Source organism: Ceratosolen solmsi, unplaced genomic scaffold (genome assembly GCF_000503995.2).
Source record: "Ceratosolen solmsi marchali unplaced genomic scaffold, CerSol_1.0 scaffold47, whole genome shotgun sequence".
Taxonomy (NCBI): Eukaryota; Metazoa; Arthropoda; class Insecta; order Hymenoptera; family Agaonidae; genus Ceratosolen; species Ceratosolen solmsi.
In genome coordinates, this window is record NW_011948419.1 from 2,096,502 (window position 1) to 2,120,403 (window position 23,902).

The following is a 23,902-nucleotide window of genomic DNA, read 5'->3' on the forward strand; positions in this document are numbered from 1 at the left end:
TGACAATTTTTTTTTTTTTTACGTTTTTCTTCTATTAAAAAGTATCATTTTAAATAATGATTTTATAAAATTGCTTATATTCTTATACGAGCATGTTCGCTAGACGAATGGGTTTTCGTTAATATAAAAGAAATTGTTCTGATATGTATATTTTTCAGATGCGCAACTAAATTCACATGCTACAATGATTTTCGAATGATAAAATATAATAATAACGGATATAATCGTTGTTTTGGTTCCATTACTTAAAGTAATTATGAAAACGCTAGCATGCTATACACACGCACACACACACATAATGTAATTTGTATATTAATCTATATTAAGGTATATTAATATCTGTAGAATAAATTAAGAAAATGTCAGTAAAATTAAATTCCATCATGCAAAAGTTTCTTTTATTTAAGCGCAACATCAGTTGTATAATTTGAAGTCTGCGTGAATGTATGAGACATTTGTTTTGACAGATTAGCAAACATTATGTCATTATGAAATCAGTCAAGGAAATGACTTTTAAGAAATCTGGCATACTTACAAAATATATTCAAGATAGAAAAATTATTCTTACATATTACTATTTTATGCATAAGATAATACGTTTTACATCGTTATGTCTTTGCTTTTCGAGTGCAATATTCTGTAATTTCGATTTTTTTTTTTTTTTTTTTTTTTTTTTACCATACTTTTTATCATATCATAAATTTTAATGGCTAAAAATCTAAATAATTCAACTATATATAATTGATTTATAACTGAATACTGAAAAAGCTAAAGTATTCTAAAATTTTTCATATTTTTTAATAAATTTTCTTTTTCTAAGATTTAAATGCCAATACATTTTCTTTTTATTTATTTTATATCTTTTCTTTTAATAAGATTTAGCATTCGATAAAATAAGTAATATCTTTTCATTTTATAAGATTTAAACATCAATGGAATAAGTATAATGCTAAAGTAATTATAATACATCAAAATTTTTGGCTAAATATAATTAATATCTATATTCCTAACTGTATCTAATAATATTCGATACATAAATATTTACTTAGGATAATTAAATTAAGTTAACATACGTAACGTACATTTTTACCTTTTCTAAAATTATCTAAAACTAAAACATTGTTGAATAAAATAGCTTTAAAAGTAGTTATTACCGCTTTACTTTATCAATACTGAATTCTCTCTAGCTGCAAGAATTGTAATATACGGTAATGTTGAGAGAAAATAGAAATAAAATTGAAATATGGTATCTATTTGAGAAATTTCTCCATCTATTGCTTATTTCATAACGATTATAGAAACCGTATAAACGAGATAAGGTAGTGTTTGAGTGAACATTTGCTCAATTTTTTTTACACTTTTTAACGTTGGTTTCATCGACTTGGGCGAAATAGGAAATATGCTATATACATAATTGGTATATAGAGGAGTAGTAGTTGTTATATCATCTATTCTCAGTTAATGATTAATAGACATGGAATTATTTGTTATTTAGTGAAAAGAGATATGAAAAAGAGCGAATGGAATGAAATGTAATTAAAGTCTTATTGTAAAAAAGGCAAATGAATCTTATTAAAATACTTTTATATAACATTTTCTGTAAATAAAAGAAATTAATGAAATTTACAATAAATAGTTTTGATTTTATTTTACTTTTGTTTTTCTGTAATTACAATTATTTTTATTCAAGACTCGATTAAAAATCAATTAAAAAAATTGTAATTAATTATATTGTCTTATCTATTTTTTCTTTTCTTCTAAACTAATAATTAATTGATTGTTAATTATATTTTATAATTAAATATATATATATATATATATATATATATATATATATATATATCTGTATGTATGTATGTATTATTGCATAAAACTTCGTAAGCAAAGTCATTGAATATCGTTAAATATAGTACATATTTTGCGTCTAAAATATCTTAATTTGTGAATTAAATGTTTGGATTTTTCATGTGAGCGACAAATCTATAGCCATGAATTTATTGCGTGATAAGGAAAGTAACATTTCAAATTAACATGATTATTAAACTAATTCAAAGAATTATTTTCAAAAAGCTTTAATCTAAATATAGAAAAGCCAAAACTGTGTAAACAAATACAGTCTATAAATAGTGAATTTAGATATTGATTAAAGAATTATCGTATTTTGTGTGAATTATAATGAGTGAATTTTTGTATCAAGTCAAATTACAAAGTCTTACTAAATTCGTGTTTAATATTAGTAATTTTTTAATTTGAATGTAAATATTGCGGTAATAGAAAAGTTAACGGGGTTAGGAATATTTCTTTTATATAGAATATATATTGGTTTCTGAAAATATACATTATTTATATATTGATTTAAGAATATTATGAACTCGATGAATATCATTATTAAGAACGCCCCAGGTGAATCATGTTCATCTTTTAGATCACAACAAACCGATATTTATAAACTATATACAAATTTTTTTTTTTTTTTTTTTTTTTTTTTTTTTTTTAATAGCATATATGAATTCATTGCATTCGTCTCTAATGATTTTTTATTCCATTTAGCTGATCATGAAATTACGCAATAAAAATAGTTAATAGTAAAATTTATCCCTATTAGAGAAACATAAAATTATAAAAGAAAAAAAATTATTGTATAGAGCATTTATAGTTGTATTTATTCTCAGTTTAGATATATCTGAAATATTTGTACATACATGTTTAATTAGGACAGAATTTAAGTCGTAGAAGGGGGGCCAGTGCTTTAAATGCCAAAACAGAACAAAAATATTGATAGAGTATACAATGAAATTTGAAAGATAAATATGGAGAGAGAGAGAGAGAGAGAGAGAGAGAGAGAGAGAGAGAGAGAGAGAGAGAAGCAGTGCAAAATAAAGAATAAGAGATGTATGATAAGAGCGCGTGAAAGAAAGAAATTGAATTAGTAATATTTTATGAGCTGTCAATTATATTATTTTTGTTTTACGTTAATTTGAATTTACATCTACTTTTAATCAATACTTACTAAAAGCTTGTAAAGTAAGTCAACTTGACTATTTTGTCTATTTTATATTCAATTTCCTGCTATTTTATTAAAAAGGATTATTATATGCGAGGCTCGGATAATAGGATTTAAAGCTGCATGAAACTTTTAAAAGGTTACGTACGTTTAAGAATGCATAATATATAAACATAATCATGCATTTCTATTGCCTTTCAACATTTTTTCCTCTTTGTACGTAACAAATAACGAGACTAATAATTAATACACGATGTTAAAAATATTAGCTTACACACACATTTTGACTATGGCATTTTAAGAAGTATTTATTCAGAAATTCCCTGTATTTTACATATTATTATCATATTAAAAGAATATAATTTCACTTAAACGAAATTGTAAATATTTAAAGTACAGCCATAAATAGTAAATTGAAGAAATTGTGATTGTTGAAAGGCAAATTTTTCTATTAAAATAATCACGTGTAATGGCAACAAATTTTTATGGCTTTAAGGAATATAATAGGTAATTTGAAATTCGCGACAGTGTCGATATAATCATCTTATTTATTTCACTCGAGTTTGTATCTTCCGAAATTGTTGAAAATACAATTTAATATTCCTCATATTTTATCGCAAATCGTCAATTACATGTTAAATCTGTAAATATTGTACGCAATTTTTCAAATCACGTTCATAAACAATCTTAATATAACTTGTGCAAATTGACAGAAGTCAGTTTATTTAATAATTCCTCGTCAGGTATTATGTACAAGATGAAATCAGGCGAATGAATTAACATTATAAAACGAAAAGTGCTGAAAATTGCCGCTAGGAAATCGCTTATGTCGAGCGAGCTACTACTATTGAATAAACCGCGGTAAATAAACTTTGACTGCGTCAGTGGCCAATCCAATAGATCAAAGTCAATATTAGGTTACTCACTTGGACCCTGTGTTCAGGTGTGGTAGATGGGTTCGGGGTGTTCGGCAGGGAACCCCCGGAAGAGGTGCCGTGCCGCAGCCGCGCCACGACCGTGCGAAAGCTCTCCGTCACGAGGCTCTTTTGAATATCTTCCTCGAGGCTGAGCAGCGATTTCCTCTAGCCCCTGGGCCGCTTGCTCGAGTCGCCTTTGCCGATAAGCCCTTAGGGTCCACTCACGACCCTTAAGCTCGGGATTGCGTCCATCATAGTCAGGAGGATAGGTGTATTGCCGGACTCGTCTATTCGCTATTCTGATGTAATTACTGCGTGATAAGAAACTTTACATTAGCTAATTTATTCAATTCTTATGCGAGGTTATGTTACATTATATTTCAATTAAGTAATAACGAAAAAATTGTATTTAATTCTAGTTAAGTTTAAGTTCTATCAATGTCAGAATGTCAGCGTCACGGGAATGCTCATTCGTATTTGAATTTTTTTTAGAGCGATTCAATATATAGAGCAAAGATTGAGAAAGAATATTGGCATGAACCATTTTATAATCACGACGGTACTATGTGTAAATTGTTAGAAATATTTAAATTTAAACACAGCTACTTACGTTATTTCGTACTATAAAAGAACTTTCTTGGTCTATTGAAAATTACAGTTATTTTACGGTCATATATTTTTACTCGATATCTTTGCCTCTTATATAGTAATTTCAATTATTACAAATCAGCTGATAATGACATGCGGATTGAGAATTATTAATTCGACAAAGGAGCTCCATAAACGAAAATTGATAGTGTTCGAGTTTGAGTGCCTTTCTTCTGCTTTTCAAGTATCAATTATACGTAATTAGCTTCTTCATTACGAAGCACTCCGGGTGGGATGCATTCCGGACAATCGGTTGCGAGTCACTGGCAAATTTCACGAGGACACGAGATATGAGAGAATACCGAAAGCTGTAAGGACGCGAATTCTGATCAGTGCTGGTTCTTTCTGTTTTTACAATTGATTTTTCTCCTCTTTATTCTGTTGCCATCGATTTCTTTCCCGTCATATTTTATATGAAAACTTGCACGCGAGATCAACGAGCTGACTGCTGGAATTATTGATATATTGAGAAAAAAGAACGTTACTCCTTTAGTTATTAATTACTTTATTCTCGCAAGTTTATGATCAAATTTCTACCCAAATTCATTTCTTGACAAAATTGACAAGAACCGGGCCCCGAGTAATAATTTTCTCAGAGAGTCATAGCTGCGCGCCCGTCAACTCTTTCATTTTTTTTTTTTTTTGGAAGTCTTATATTCCTTTGTTACAAATTTCATTATGTGCCTGATTGAGTTCGTCCGTAACTTTTCAAAACAGAGCCTATAGTTCGACCACTGAACTGATTATCAACTCGTACAACTGCCAATGTTCAACCTTAACTCGGGCGGTTAAGTCATGTGCCAGGTTTAGGCAATTTTAGATATTTACCTCTAATATAGATAACTATATGATTAGATGACTAGATGATTAGATGTATTAATCTCAAATGCAATTGAGAAAATCCATAACTAAGCTGTACTTTGTATCTATAAAAAGTTAGTGAAATAGTTGGATGATTTTGGAGCAATTATAGAAAAAATTCACTGCAAGGATTATGATAATTTATTATAATAATTGTATCTTACAATAGTTTTACAATAGTTACAATACAATATCTTACAATAGTTTTACAATTATTTCATGGTTCTTATGGAAATGTATTAGTGATTTTTAAATTTGATGAAATCAATAGTATAAATTATTAAATTATAGTATATTGTTTTTTTTTTTTTTTTTTTTTTTTTTTTTTTTTTTTTTTTTAAATAATAAGAACGTTCTCGAAAAACAAGTTTGATATCCTCGAATCAATAGTTTATTAATTAATATAAGTTTTATAATTCATGTACTTGAATGTACAAGACGATTTAAAAATACGTTTAATCTATGTTTCTATTAGTATGAATAAGCAAAATATTTAAATGTTTAAATAATGATTGCGACTAAACTAAATAGGCTTGTAAGATTTAAAGGCTGAACGATACATAATATATAGTTTAATTATGAATCAAGTTAATATGCAAAAGTGTAATAATGCTAAATGTTAGCAGTGAACAAAATATTTATCTAAACTGAAATATCTCAATGTTATTAATATATTTACATTGAATATATAAATTAATTTTTATTAAGATTTTCAAAAACATAATCCATAGTACATTATCAATTTTCTCTAAAAATAAAAAAATACTGTTCCAGAACGATTACATAATTCAAGACAGATTAGTTGAAAATTGATATATAGATTGATAGAAAGTTCAGTCGATAGAGAGAGAGAGAGAGAGAGAGAGAGAGAGAGAGAGGAACGAAGAAATAAAGATATATCGAACGAGAACATAAGAATTTCTATATAGATGCATAAATGAATGCAAAGAGCATAAAAGAAATTGTTACAACAGTAATTAATGCATTCAACGGAATAAACTAAATGTATTGTAGACTTAGTAACTATAAACTTCAACCTCATTTTCGCAATGAGACTTTCAATATTTTGATAATAGTTGTTCTACTTATTCAAGTATTCAAGTTTAAGAAGAATAGTTAGATTTTTTACACTTTAATATGATAATAAACTGTTAGTTACTATCTGTTTTTAAGAAAAATGTGCATTTTTAAAACTATTATAAACGATGAAAAGTATTAAGTATTTTAATTATACTTTATTATAAATAATCAATAGAACAATTACAAAAATATTTTAGAGATAAAAACTGTAGTTGAATTAGCTGGATTAAAAAGTTTTACTTTCACTACCTATTCCGTACTATAAATCCTACTAGAATAAAATCCTTACGTAGATTATTTATGAATAATAGAAATAGTTTACATTCAATTTCATGATACAACAATTCTATTATATACTATAATATTTACATTTGGAATTAAGAAAATTATTAATGTAATTGGAAATATTTATTTAGTGTATATTTTATCGTAGAATGAAATAGGCACAATCTATATTATTATAATTATACATTATTATAAATATTGTCACGTACTATTCACGCCGATATGACTGATACTAATTTTTCCGTATATACTTATGCCACGAGCAGTATACCTATTGACAATATGGATAATATTTACAAGAATTAAATATAATTAATTTCAGAAAGATATGTAACTTATATATATATATATATATATATTTATCTCTATGTTAAAAAGTATCAGCAATGTTTAAAAATCAATCGTTTCTATCGAGAAAAATAGGTATTCACGAAGATTCGGCAAGTGATATCGAACATCATTATAAGATTCTTATAATCTACATAAATCAAACATATTTTATTATTTAATTTAATTTAATTTATTTAATATTACTTTCAAGTTACTTTTAAATTGTTTTTTGAAATGTATTTTTCATTGCATTGCATTTTTCTTCTTCTTGCATTACCATCGTAATCCAACAGTATAAACCTTAAAAATGTAGATACCAAAGACCAGTACTACTTGTAAATTGTATTATTCTATCATTTTGGACTTTCATTAAAAAAACACCAAGTTTGAAATTATTGTAAAATATATAATAAGACCTTATACATTACTTCCTTCGAAAGTTAACTAGGCCTCGCTCGAATAAATGTTGCATTCAGCCATAAACTTATCGCGTTAACACACGTAACGTTAGTTACTCAACCGCTCGCTACAGAGTCTCAATTACGTACTTATAGTTTATATTACTTTTTACGATATCGTAAACTTGCATTAAGGAAAGTTGTTAGAATGCATCCCCTATTAATCTGTATACAAAATTTAAATAAGCTCGAAACGCTTGTATTATCAACGTTGATTAAATTTTCGACATAGAGCATTGTAGATTGTATGGCTGTAAAATAAAAAGATATTATCAATAATAATTTGAATATGACTGGATGTAGCAAGGTAATTGCGATTGAAAAATGATATATTAACGTATTTGTTGAAAAATAAAATATTAATTCACTTGATCATTATATTGTTAACATATCGTTCTTAATGTAATTCCAATAACAGATGATAAATATTCAACTACGATTGATAAAGATTTAAGTTAATAATGGTCTGTTAAATGACTGTCGAGTTCTCGTTCGAAACACAATAGCGAAAACTCTAATGTTATTGCTGGGATTTACGCTCCAAAAATAATATCTTATTGAATACAATTTTGAAACAAGCCAGATTTTACATTGGACAATTTTTTTTTTTTTTTTTCGATTATTATAATAATTTGTTATACAATTATTTGTAGAGTTAATAAAAAAAATTTCAGTTTTACAAGTAGGTTTGCATTATAATTAAATGTAAATATTTAAAGGTATCTGTATTTACATTAAATATAAATATTTGTTTAAGAATTCATATCTCGACATAATATATTGAGTAGCATAAGTCAACAGCTAACTACAAATTGATACTGCATTATCGAATTAGTAATTCATTCATTATGTAATTTTCAATAGAATTTATTTTTTATTCGATAATTTTTATTAGATGATATCAGGTGTAATTAAAAAAGAAAAAATGTATATGATTGAATATAAGTGATCGCGTTATTTAATTTTATTAGATATAATTTTATTCGCGATTTACGTGTAAATTTTTTATATCTTGTAATATTTTCACGCCACTCTGTTGTTCTCTATTTTATCAATACGCTCGGCTGATTTTATTTGACGTAATTTTATTATTATGACAATACTGAATAAAATGGATTCAACTGTTTTATAGACACGTTATATTTTATTTTTTATTTTCGTTTCATCTTAATTTAAACATTCCCTTAATATTTTATATTATTTAAAGGTTAAATTGAACTGTACTTTCTTGCATAAGCATTGTTTACCATTTATTTAGTTTTTTTGTTAAACATATATTCGCATACTAAAGTATATTTAGATAAAATTTTAAATGTAACAAATTTTTATTTAATAATTATTTTTACCATGGTAATTATTTTGTAAATACGTTGAAAACGTTATATATATATATATATATATATATATATATATATAGCAATTATAGAATAGAATAGCAAGTATTTAAATGAATGATATTATATAATTATTCAGAAAATTATTTTAATTAATATATATTTACAAAAGATCGATCATATACTAATACTATGGTAAGAAATTTATAAAACTTAAAGAGAGCATTGTGTTAAGAAAAAAATTGAATTTACATTGTTATTTCAATAGTATATTTCCTAGTATATTTCAATTAATAAATAAAAAACCTACAATATAATGCTTTCTTATAGATTGGAAGCTAGTAATGGTAATGATAAGGTAATAATGTAAAGGTAGGTATGGTATAAATAAGCAGCCAAATAATCACGATATATAGATTTGCAATAAAGTAATGAATATTGATAATAATTGATAAATCTATGTGGAAGCATTGTAAGTAGCTGAGCGCTCACATTGACCAACAAATGAAACGTAATGAGATAGGGAAGTTCGTAAAATGACACGCTTGAGATTTCTATTAGCGTGCTGAAAAGAAAAAAATACAACCAAATCTGAGGAAAACGAATAAAGCTCCTTAACGACAAAGAATTTTTATGAATGTCGTGACTGGACTTTCTAAAGAGGACGTACTCGCATGCTCGGCTCCTCCCGTGGCGATTTCGAGGACTTATCCAAAGGTGTTGCATGAGGCACGCGAGAGTATCCGAGAGACCCTCGGCCACCTGCCTCCTCGTTATGCCATATAAGCATGCCGTATTTTGTTAACGTCGCAATGTGGCGTGTGTTCGTTGCTAAATGATCAATTATCGTTACGCTTAGTCGCGCACCCGAATAATCGACGGGGACTTAATCATTCCCGCAAAACGGCCAATTACATCGTAGTAGGAGACTAATAACAATCGACGAGACTCCATTGTGAGCGCATCAATCCTTTAAAAGTAATTGGAGTTTGGCCAGTTGGAATTATCCGCTTCTCACAATGACTGATTTCAATTTTCTGTCAATTATTAGAGATTGATATCATTATTTATAATTCTTGGGTGAATAATTACAATAATTAAAGGCTTACATTACATTACATTACATTACATTACATTACGTCAACGTATCGTGACTGTAATTTGCAGTCAGTTTTATGGAATTCAAATATACTTGATAACTTCATCGGTTGACGACTATATTCGAAATCTACGAATATTTCGTTATTATCTCAAGTTTAATTCGAACCAATAATTTTTGTAGCCAAAAAACTATTTTCCCTTATTTCACCGTGAATTATTTCCTTTTATTTCTAATACATATGCATGATTACAGTGTATTATTATTTTATATCCTATTTTATTCTTAATGCATGAATTGTTTACTCGAATGATTTCATCTCTCAAATGTTTTATAACTAAGTAATCTCGTGTTCAATTCAATTTTTGTCATTTATTACATGATATAAAATATTTTTTCAAAGCCCAATTAGAATATTGAATCTAAATTACGAGGTGCATTAACTAACTGCAGTTAGTTATCAGTTTTATAAATTATTAAATTAGTATTAATTAACAATGTCTATTCGTTCAAGATTCGAATCGTTATAATTGTATATTATGTGAGTTTAAAAAAGCCATTTATCAAAATATTAAGTAAATTGTAATAATACTATAATACGCGAGTCCACTTATCAATTCTTGAAATATATTATTTATCGTAATAATATAAATATATTATTATGTTATTAATTAGCTTTTTTATTAAAATTTAATTTAATACATTAAAATAACGTTTTATTATTTTAATAGCATTATAATACAATCTTATCGTGAATGTTTGTGCTTAATAGTTCTAAAATTTGATTAAACAAGTTTATAATAAATTACGATTTCGCTATTATATTTTTTACATTATTAACAATAATTATAAAAACCTTGCAATTTAATCCACGTATTAATTAATTTATAAAAATTATTGAATAGAGTTTTTTTATTAAACTATTGGAAGCACCAATTATTAAAGTATTTATTAAAACTAGCATTTAGCTGTATTAATTTCAGTTTAGAAAAATATGCTTTTCAGATATAATTATATACTTTTTATGCAAAAATTTTAAAATTAAATAACTATATCGTTCTAATGTTTAAATTTTTTTTTATTCATTTATTTATTTATTTTTTTAATTTTTTAATTTTTTTTTATAAATCTGCTGCTTTGCTTCAATATATTAGTTATTATTATTTACATAAGTTACTCCATATTCGATAAAGATAAAGAGCAATGGTAGCTGATATTAATTAAAGCCTCTATATCGATAAATAAAGCATTAAAAAAAAACTTATTTAATGTTGTGGATTAGAGAGTTTCCTTTCTTTTTTTTTTTTATGTGCTCTTACATGTATGTATATATAGTATTCGCGGATTTTCCAAGAAATCGAAATTAAATTAAATAAAGCGTGGAGGCAAGTGGGCGATAATCCCTCATTTTCTATCGAATGGAAAGGCATATTTTTCGCAAAGATGCTGATTTTCGTAAAATTCTGTAGTTACGAATGTGAGTAAAGGTCGATACTCATCAAAAACTTAATTCATTCTCATAAAAAATAATTATATTCATGTGATATATTATATTGTAATAAGAATTAATTGTTTCATGGCATTTATTGGCAATTATTCTTGATTATATCGATCAAATGCGAAAAAGAAACTAGTAAAGTGATAATGCAATTTTCGAAGGATAAATAAAACTTTATTGAAGATTTTCTTTTTTTCCGTCTGAGAGTGGTCTTGGCAATCAACATTTTATAGATAATCACATCTTCTTATTTCTATTCAAATTATAATTAGTCGATTTTACGAAAGAAATCTACTCGTGTTTTATCAATCGCCTAAAGATTTTGTAATGGCACCTGTTGAAATTTCGTCGATCAAACTTGGCTTGTGATCTATATGACTATAGCTCAGTTATCTCAATTTCTGGAAAATATTTTAATCCAATTACATTTTTGCTTATAAATATAACCAATTTTTTGTTTTTAACTAATACAATTAAAACAAAGTTAATATTTATTACTTTTATATTCTACCTTATAACATTACTAGTGGCAAATAAGATAAATTTATAAAATTACGATAATAATAGACAATTTGCAGAATTTTATGTATAAATTGAAGAACTTGTAAGAATGAAAATATTTATTAAAAAATTAAGAAAATTGTTGAAACTCGGCTACACTTGACTCAGAATTGAATCTCAGAGATTTCATTTTCGCAACTAATACTTCACTCAATGGAGTTACTGATACGCTTGTATTTATTTGCTTATCCAAGTTATTTTCATTTCATAATTATAGTGGAAAATTTGATATTCACGATATATTATACATGAGCCAACACTTACCATAATTAATACATCCTTATAAACGGGATCTGTTGTATGCGGTGATTGATTATTAATGGAATTTATATAAAATCCATTTAATCCACCAGACACCGATGTATTATTTTTATCGACTTTCTTATTCATGATAAAGCAAGGTATTCGTGAGCATAGAGAGTCGCCAAACTCTCTACAATCCAATAGTCTGATGCGAAATCTCTTATGTAAAAATGAAAAAAATCCGAAAAAGGCAGATGCATAGCTTTATTCACATCACAATTGATTCTCGAAACATCCATTTTTGCAAATACCATCCGTCTCTTGACCAAGAAGTCAATATATTTATGTGCATTTTACTTGATACATGCATAATTTTTAATAGAGATTTCAAATATATATATATATATATATATATTCAAATATATAAATGTTCAAACTCTTGATGATATTGTTATCAATAAAAAAAAAAAAATGCTAAACTACTAATAATTACGAAATTGTACTATTCTATCATTTCTATCTACCGAGTTTCAAATACGAAAGCCAAATATTCAGAATCATATATTTATAAAATATAATAATAATATTTTTGTGTTTATTAAAAAAATTTCTATATTTATATTTCAATTAATATATTTGAAAATGAAAATATGTTCGGAATTGAAGTATTTTACTCGAGGTCATCGGTTCTCGGAATCGGTTTACATTTTTTCAAATTAACTTCCCACTGGCCCTTGAATGTTTTCATTTACCTTCTTGGAATTCTCGAATGTTCTACGAGGCTGTTTAGCCTTCGCGTAGCAACAACGATTGATTTATCGAATCGCCGAAAGCTTAGATTCCCGATCGATTCCGACCGATTCCGACCGATTCCGATCGTTTCCGAAGCCTCGAACGACTATGCTGCGTTCGCCGAAATCTCGAATAGCGGAAATTTTTGTTTATCGGGCCGATACTTAAGGAAGCGCGCGCGACAATACTCTTCGTAGTTAACATAAAGCAATAATCGAGTACGTAGTGTCGGTTGTTTTAAAGTTCCACGATTCTGTTATTCGACCAATTCAGTGTCACCTTACGACCAACTAACGCGACCCTCATTCGACGCAACGATCGCAAGGAAAATCCTCGTTCTCTTCTCCAGTGCAACAAAGACAACAATCCGTCAAGGGTTGACTGCCGTTTTAGATAATTGTCGACTACGAAAATCATGGTATCTAATCATTCTGCTCTCGAAGGTATATCATTTATCTTGTTTGCGAATAACTAGCACAACCACCTTCCCATGCTCACCCGATGAGAATGTCGACTCTTCTTGCTGATCCTGACAACCCAACAAATCATATTCCCCTTCAAGGAATATTCAAAATCCATTGCTGATCCCTAATACATCATCAACGACATCGCCACCATTACGAAAAAGCAACCCTCTCTCCCCCACAACAAGTCAACATCGAACTGTAATATTGTAATTGTTCATAAAATAGAATAAACGATGTTTTAAAACAAAGTTACACGCACTGTTACATACTTTGAGTCCTTCCATTTATGTCCTTTCCTTTCTTAAGCATCGCTAAGGCGAGAGACTGATGAAACGGAATTATTGAATTTGGCAGTTCGAGTCACAAATTAATCTTGCGAACAAAATTAAATTTATTTATATTATACATACTATTCATGTATATTATTATACATACATATCAATATAATTTGTCAATTTCTCAATTTTTATAATACATTACACTATATAACATGTATCGTAAATCATATAAATAATATTGTTATTATTAAAAACAGTATTTTTATTAGTATAAAGGAAAAGTATATCAACATTTTTATTCTATTCACAATCTCAAATATACTCTATACAGAATATTTGAAATGTTAAAATTTTAATTGACTTACTATATATTAATACTATATAAAATTGTTCATCAAAAATATAAATACAATGTGAATTTTCAATCAAGAAATATTTTTTTTTCTTGATGGAAAAGAACTCGTCCAATATTCATTTCAATTTTTTAAACAAATCAATGTTTACCTATAATAAAAAAATATTTTTTTATATTGTACAATTTTGCAAACGCTTAAAGCCAACAACAAGCAATGTTTTATCTAAAGCTAACTTGTTGCATCCTAATATTATTTGAGTTATAACACTGTGAGTTTATATTTATATAATCGTAATACTACTGTATTACATATTTATTAAAAAACGAATCATGAGTAACACTTTGTAATAACGTATTTATAGTATCAATTTAAATTCATATATTTCAAATATATTTTCACTGATTTAGAACTAAACGAATGTAAATCGAAAGATTTTACGCTAATTAAAACAAATTAAGGAATATTCTTAAATATTTCATTTCTACTTATTCATTTTCAATAATAATTTCCTAATAGTTAAAGAGAAGAAAATTTTTAAAATGAAGTATAAATGTACGAACTCTTGATGATATTGTTGTTAAAAAAAAAAAAAAAAAAAGAAGGAAAGCCAAGCCACCGATAATTTGTAATTTATACTATTCTCCAATTTCTATCTACCGACTTTCAAATACAAAATCAAAAGATTATTAAATATATTATATTAAATAATACGTAAATTATATATACATAATTATATATACTAGCTTAATATTAAGATTGTTGAAAAATAATAATAAATGATAAGAATATTTATTTTAAATATACGTGGGCATATATATGGACAGATAAAATTTTTAAAATATTCTAAATAATTTAATAAAAGCATTGAAAGATGCGAGTAATAGCACAGTATCTGTTACAATCCCATTAATTCCATTATTATTAATATTAGCTAAAACCTATATAATAGATTATTTATATACTATTATTATTACTAAAATTATTGAGTAAAAATGCCACTTACTAGTATCGACGAATGTTATAAAAAGCTTTTTAATTTGTAAAGAAAAGATGTTTTTTGATAGCATTTTATAAAATAAGTCAAGTTAAAAGAGAATGGAAAACAAGTTATAATGTAGACGTAAGATATTTTTGTTTATTTAGAGTGATATAAGCCATGTTTTGTAGAGGTGAGCGAGATCAAGACGTATGAACGAGTCGGTTCGAGCTCAATCACTCTTCTCCACATATCTCAATACATAAAGTGTTTAAGGCTGCGTAAGTGTATATATTTATAAATGTATATCAGTATGTTTCAAGGTGTTCTATACCGTTTATACCATTCATTATTCTTACTTCCGCATACACAGTTATGTATGTATGCATAGGTAGTCAATTGTATTTGTGCAAATGTCCTACACACATGCCTAAAGTATGAAAATTCAAATTAATATTTAGCGGTATAGTTCGAGAAATGGATACTTTGGCAGAAATGCATGTTTTGATTGAGACATTGACGTGGAAGAAGAAAGGTACGGGTACAAGTTTATCGTGGTATAGATTGATCCAACACGTAGAAAAGATCAGGAAGTAAAAATAAAGAACATAATAAAGAAAAGAAATATCGCAGTGATAGATAGATAGATAGATAGATGAGGAGAGGAGAGAGAGAGAGAGAGAGAGAGAGAGAGAGAGAGAGAGAGAGAGAGAAAGAGTGAGAAAGGGGGAGAGAAGGATAATAGGATCGAGATTAGTACTTCTATTCTATGTACTATACAGTTAAATATGTAAATTTTCTTTGACCTTGTAAATAACACCATACAGGAGTATCACAAAATATAATTTAATATCAAGGCATGAAAATCATTTATACTTTATGGTTTTTTTCGTCATTTAGAATTACGCGTTATTATTTATTTTACATTCTGCAAATCGTAATATTAAAATTATTATACATGTATTAATTGTTAATAAATAATTGAATTATTTATACCGTATAAATATCGTATAAATTTCGTAATTATTTATCATTTATTATAGATTGATAGTTTGTTTTATTCTGAATTATTGTTTGATCGTTTGAACAAAAATTTTTTCTATAATTTAATTTTATAAATATTTCTCCGAAACTTCTTCGTATTATTACGTTTTACAATATATATATATATATATATATATATATATATATATATATATATATATTTAGTGTATTCATTCGTAAAATATAGATTAGAAATAAAATATTGAATATAGATATTGTTCTATTATAAAATTATTAAAGCTTCTTTTATGTAGATGGCATTTTTATCATTTCCTTTGTAGGTTTGTGAAGAGGTGATAACGATCTGTTATTTCTCTACGGAAAATGAAATAATTCACATCCACCTAAATGTGGTTACTACATCACTGCCGCATAAGGCAACGTTAAAAATGTCTAGGCTTTTTTAAAGTTATAGATGCTGCAAAGGAGAGAATCAAATAGCATGTAAAGTATTTGAAAATTATGCAGAATGTATAATATATATGTGAAAGTAAATTAATCTGTACGGAATAAACGAAAGCATAATGTAGGGTAGGAATTTAAAAAAATGAACATGTAATTGAGCATGCGCTACAACGCGCGAATTTGCTATTTATAAGCGACTATATGACACAAGCTCTTATATATGAAAGCTTTTAGTCTGCTTAAGTAAATTAACAAAGCTAATTCGAAACTTTTCAATCCGCATAAGTTGAAATAGATAAAGAAAACGTTTTAGAAATTCAAATATTATACTTTGTTGTTGATCTACGAGAATAACGATATTTGACGGCTCATATAAACATTAATCCAATTCAAACACCTAATATTACGTATTCAACATGTTCTTGGTCGGTAGCCTTATTATTAGAGGATTTTAGAATATTAAAATTGATATTGAATTTTAATCCGGTAGTCTATAAGTTTCTTTTCAGAAAAGTAATTTTGACCAATCGAAGATCTAATAATTAACATTTTATCATTTCCGAGAGCCTGTAAGATAATGAGATAATTTTAAGTACAACTGAAGAAAGTCTTACCCTGATGCTCATATCGAAAATAACAATTCTTTTCCTATTGTCTTAAAAATTATTATAATTGCAAGTATGATAATATTTTGATGAAATTTTATATAAGAATTGCTTCATTGAGGTTTTAACGAGCTGCTTTTAACGGGGAGAATAAAGAAAATTAACATTTCATTATTTCCATGAATTTTTACTTATTTCAATTGTAATATTTATAAATATGAGAACTGTTGTTATTATTATTATTCATTATTTTTAAAACATTTTATTTTTAGATATTTTTATATATTGCAGCTTTGATCGATATAGTTTGTAGACAAATATTTTGTCTCGATAATATTAGTAGGCAGCTTATATATTTATTAGCCGATATATCGGATAAAGATATTCCACATTTCCATAAGTAATTATATAAATTTCACTTTTTTTCTCGTCGAATAAATACATATTCATAATCGTATTAATAATTGTATACCGATAAACTATTAATTTTAGAATAAATATTAATTAATAAAATATTATTAATAATATAATATGTATATTTAATTATATATCGATAAATATTATTTTATAAATTGTGCTTTAAGAAAAAGTCGTAAGTTTACAAGTAAGTTTATTGGTATTTATTTAGCTCCTATTAATAATGTTTTTACATACAATTTAAGATATCGATATTGCAAAGCTACATAATTTCCAATGTAACTGGTTTTTTTTTTTTTTTTTTTTTTTTTTTTTTTTTTATAAATCACTATATCCACGATCACTTGATTAAGTATAATTAAATGTAAAATATTAATTAAGAAAAAAAAGGAATGTAGAAATTTATATGGGTATATTTATTTTTATTGACTTATGTGTACCTTAATTCTATCAGAATAATAAATTAGTCTGTATAAATAGTGGGGATGTTAAATTGTAAGTAGTCGATTGGGATAAAAAGTAAAAGCAGTTGTTACTGTAATATAGGCATATCATGTGCTTCTAAATATATATTTTTTTTGCTACAATTTGCTCCCATTCTTGCTGAATACGCCAGGACGTTACCACATTATACAATAGTGTATTTCATTATCAGATAATGGTGTGGGACATTTTAAATGTAACTGTAAATTATAATTTCTCGTAATTTATTTTAATACATTTTCTAGCCTAAGAGATTTATTGAAATGCTCATATTCTGAGATTATATAATTTTTGTTCAGTTACTTTATTGTTGCGATGATCTACATTTAATGTTATTGATTTGATTGTACAGTATGCATATGTATTTCAGTTATGCAACAATTGACTAGAAATAGTTTTGATATATAATAGTCGTCGTATTAAAGAGTATGCAAAGTTCATTGGGAATACGAATATTCTTTATTGTTTCGTAGTTGCAAACAATTTTAAATTATGCATATATAATAAAGAATAAAACTATCATCTTGTAAAACTGATTGCAAAAAGTTTTTTACTATATACTTGATAATATAGTTTTAATTCTAGACGATACCTTGGGGCAAAAACTGGAGATGATCTACTTGAATATAAAGTTTGAAATAATGCCTCGGGTGTTTTAGACAATTCGTTTGTTCCTTAGAATTTGATGGATCGAATGAACAAAATATCCATTGCATTCACATTCTAATAACGAATTGTATTTTAATTTATAAATAAACTGATGCAAGTTCTCTTATAGTTTTTCATTGACGTTGTGCATTCGACTCGATTAATATTAATATATTAAGATATTAAAATATTAAAATCTTGATTGATATTGTGAAGTGGGTACACACACACACACACACACACACACACACACACACACACACACACACACACACATACACCAGTGAACTTAACTAATTTATGAATTTTATTATTATTTTTATAATTTTTTAAAATTAGTTAGAGCTTCATCTTGATTTTAAATGCACACAATTAGATTATTATTGCCATTAATAAAAACATTTATTTACAAATCTTATTTACTTAAATTATGTTTTATCATTATATAATATAAAATTATATTATATTTCCGTTGAACATAAATCTAGTAGGATTTGAAATATGTTACAGTCATTTGGGTTTTGAATTAATTTTATATAGATGTAATCATTTAAGTGTAGAATTAATTTCCAGTTACAGTAGAAATTACGAACATGCAAGTGTAATGGAATAATATACTCACAAGATTAATGGTATAAAAATATTAACGGAATATGAGATTTCGAGTATAAAAATTTTTATAATTTACTTATATTGTGGTTTTTTTTTTTTTTTTTTTTTTTAATATCTGAAATTTATTTAATTATGAAAATTGAACTTGTTTTATAACAGTCTTGAATGTATTCACATATTTTTAATTGTAGAGTCTCTGCTTTCATTATTTAATGTTTAAAAATATTCGATCCATTAATTATATAATTTTGTAAAACATAAATTACATAAATGCTCATATAATATGATATAAATGATTAATAATTGTCAAGATGGATTATTTATAACACACTAAAATACAGTCAAATAACATTATTACGATATTTTTGTGAAAATACTTTAATAACGCAATATGAATTGTAAAAAATGTTTTAGATTATTTATGTTGAAGAATATTTTCAGTATAAAATATCATCGATAATTAAGTATTAATTGTCATAAAACGCTTATTAATGATACGTAAAAATATATTTAAATAAGTTTTATTACTTTACTAATTTAATTAAGCATTAACCTAAATAGTTGAATAATTTTTATTAATTTCAGATGCTTTACGATTTAGCATATTTTATGTGATATATGTGTAAAAACGTCATTAGTTAATTTTTATTTATTTTAATACCTTAGATATTGTCGAGTTATTACAGAAGTGAGCGATGTGTTTCAGTCGAGTATTAATTGCATGAATTCGACATCATTTAAGTAACCAAATATTAAATTATTTATTTCCTTTATTGCTATTTATTTCGTTTGAATTATCGTATCGAAGATTCGTATCAATTTAATATACGAGCATATAATGCATATTTAGGTTAAAACGTAGTGAGAAATCGATTATTCATAATATTTGGAACGTCGTCATATGGTCGGTGCTTCATTTCTTTGAGCACCGATATAAACTTTGCAATGTGTTTGTCTTAATTGAACTATTGAAGAAATAATATTCACTTTTACACATATCCGCTGTAATACATGTATTTTATTTCAATTGAGGTAATATCTAAATATTCATAACTTGAATGAAGAATTGTAAATATTGATATGAAATTTGTTCATTATGTTGAATGTTGAAATCTCATTTATTTAACTTAAATACAATATTATGAATATATATATATATATATATATATATATATATATATATATATTATTTTTTACTTTAACTTGTAATTGAAATAAACATTTCTAATTATTAATATTTTTTATTGATTATATTAGTGGTAGGTATTTATTTATAAATATGTATATTTCTTTTAAAAAAATATCTCTTTTTCTTGTATTTTCTTCATCTTATAGTCACAAAATCGACATTTATCCCTTTAAAGCAGTTAATTCCGAATAAGATACCACGTAATACTAAGTTATTTGAGTACAAGAATTTTTCTTTTCCTTTGCAATAGATGATTGTTTAGTGCCGATTGAAAGATAACAACAGATGAAAGTAAACAGTGTTTCTTTAGCCATTTAGTATTTATTTAGCCATTACTCGGTGATTCTATATTCGCTATATTCTTGGAAAATGTCTAGTCTTTAGTAACTCATGGATTGCAAGCATATAATTATTAAAGTCTATTTACATAATTTCGAATGGATTTTTGATAATTTTTCAAGTTTTAAGGTCGATCACATAGAAATCTGGAACTGTAACTCTCAGATTATGAGGACATATATAAGAACTCAATTTTGTATGCTCAAATACTAACTTTTACTTTTCTACATTAATATGTTTTATATGATACATACATGGTTTTAAATACGAATCAATATTTTAAATAATTCATTAGCAAAATCTACTTATAAGAAGTATACAAGCGTAGGAAGCTAAATATTAAAATATACATAAAACCTAGTTACAAAATTACTTTAATATAAACTTATGTTTTATATAATAGCACACCGTTTATGCTCTACACACTTTACCTTTTTCTCAAAATTAAAAGAGTGAAAAAACTGTTAATTCAATTTTCAAGATAAGTGCACAGTGATTAAATGAAAAGGTTAGAATTAAGCAAACTACTGATCAACAACATTTTTACTTTAATATTTTTTTCACCACTTTGAAATTACATTGTTATTTATGTAGCGATTGAAGAATTTTGGTTTTAAAGAACAATTGTACTATGTTTTCAGAAGGCTGGAATAAAAAATTCTTTACTCAGCATTAATTTCAAATCGTTTTGAGATATACGTGTATATAAATATGAAATAACTATTTCTCTATTCACAATTTCTCGTCTGTTCTTTATATTTCTGTGTTAACAGATATTGCATTATAATTTATAACAAAATGTCTTACTTAGAAATTATATATTACTTAAAAATACATTACTTAGAAATTAAAAATAAATAATATTTTTTTAAGCCTAAACATTGTATATATGTATATTTTAAATGTAGGAAAGTATATTGATATCGATTTATAAAGATTTTCATATAGAATTATGATATTTATTTAAAGCAGTATGCTATGTTTATTAAACTGTAGAGAAGTTTCTTATAAAATATTTTATGTCGGTCTAATTTTCATTTGTCATGCATAATAAAAGTTTATTCACAATTAAAGTATGCATATTTATAAGTAAATTTTAAAAAACAGTGACAATCGTTCAAAATTATAAATAAGTTTTCATAATATACTGTAATAACAGATAGTCTTTTATATCCCAATGAATATGCCACTAAATTAATGTATTTTTTTTATCTCATCATCTTTAGTATTATATTTCACCTGAGGGTGTCTTCACTCAATTAGAAAAATTCAAAAGCAACACAAAATGACTCACTCCGTATACGACATTGCTCTACGTATTTCAAGAAAGGAAGTGATATTCCTTGATACAGTGAGGGGACATCTTGAAAAGGAACCTTATCAGAATCAGAATTCAACTTCATTTGCAGTTATCCTCGTTCTGCTTCATACTGAAGTAACTTCATCTCTTGAAGAATCTAATATTTTATCGAACCTCTCAAATGCATACTGTATTCAAGATATCAAAAAAGTTACTTTTTCAATATAAAATTTATTTATAGATGTGTACATATATATATATATATATATATATATATATATATATATATATATCTACATTTCACACACTTTCAATGCATAATTATTGAATAAGCAAAAATTTCTATGTAAATAAATGATCTTAGATTAATCGATACTATGGATTCATATTATTAATACATCGTATTAAATTGTTTTAACAATATATTAATAACAATAGTTCAAAATAATTTCAATTCATTCCTTATTTTTATATAAATGACTATTTGCTTTAAAAATTGAACGATACGATGTTATGATGTGCCAAAATAAAATTTTTTTCATATATGATAAATGTATCTATATGAGCTTGAGACATTTTATAAATATTTTATAAAAGCCTTACAACTGTTATAATGAAAATTTTTGTACATAGGCGTTATTACATAATAATAGAATAAAGATATAACATAATAAAGAAAGAATAATTTCATTAATTTACATGTTTTTGTTTGTATTGTATAAATATTATTTTAATATACGTTAGAGAATAAAATTACTATAAATTTAATAAAAGTATAAAATGAAAGAAACTCGCGAGAAGTTTTATTTTCATATATAAAAGAATATAATAATATTTAAGAAGGATAACTTTTTTTCAACTTTTCATATCTACCAGCGATGATGCAACAGATAAAATCTTAACTTTGGAAACGGATATACTTGACATTATAAAACGAAAGAATACAAATATAATTTTGTAATTTTCATAAAATAAATTTCATAAAAAAATGTTTTTAATTATTAATAAAAGTTTTTAACTATTAATAAAAGTCTAATTATGTTTAGTTATGTATCGATATTTTCAATATATTTTCATTAACGTTTTAGTCAATTACATAAGAATTTTGTTTAGCGCTATGTATTTTTATTTTCTAAAATAAATAATAGTTCAAAAAATTTTTTACATAAATTGTACGAGTCCTTTCACACGATTCTATTGATACAAAAAAAAAAAAAAAAAAGAAAAAAAAAATTGCAGTTCACGTCGTACTTTTTAATAATGATGTTTATAAAATTTAAAAGTTTATGCGTAGTAAGATATTCTTATATTCTTCGTACTGAAAAAATATTATTTTTATATTGAAATATTACGCGTAATATCATAATATTAAATTTATTTCCACATTACTGAACTTCCCGAGCTTTCAAATATTATTACTGTCTTTGTACAATAACGAACTATACGGATTGTTATATGCCAACTACGGTATCAGTAACGAGACCGAGGGAAGCGAATGATATGAATGATAAGAGAGACAGAGGCGAGGAGCATTATCCCAGGGTAGGATATCGAGATTGAGTTTAGCTGGCATGCGAAAATTAGGAGTGATTAATCAGAGTTATACGGCATTATATATGAGTTGTTTCAGGTTAAAATATTATTAATGAAAATATCATGCTTGATTAATATAA

General features: G+C 25.8%; 1 protein-coding gene across 2 annotated transcripts in view; it reads right to left on the minus strand.

Moving 5' to 3' along the window:
- LOC105360532 (uncharacterized) overlaps positions 1 to 23,902 on the minus strand; it is a 183,701-nt gene that overhangs the window by 142,481 nt on the left and 17,318 nt on the right. For both annotated transcript variants that reach the window (XM_011497454.1, XM_011497452.1), the window contains exon 2: positions 3,931 to 4,232. The gene's annotated coding sequence lies outside the window, so the exon portion shown is untranslated. The remainder of the gene's footprint in view (positions 1 to 3,930; positions 4,233 to 23,902) is intronic.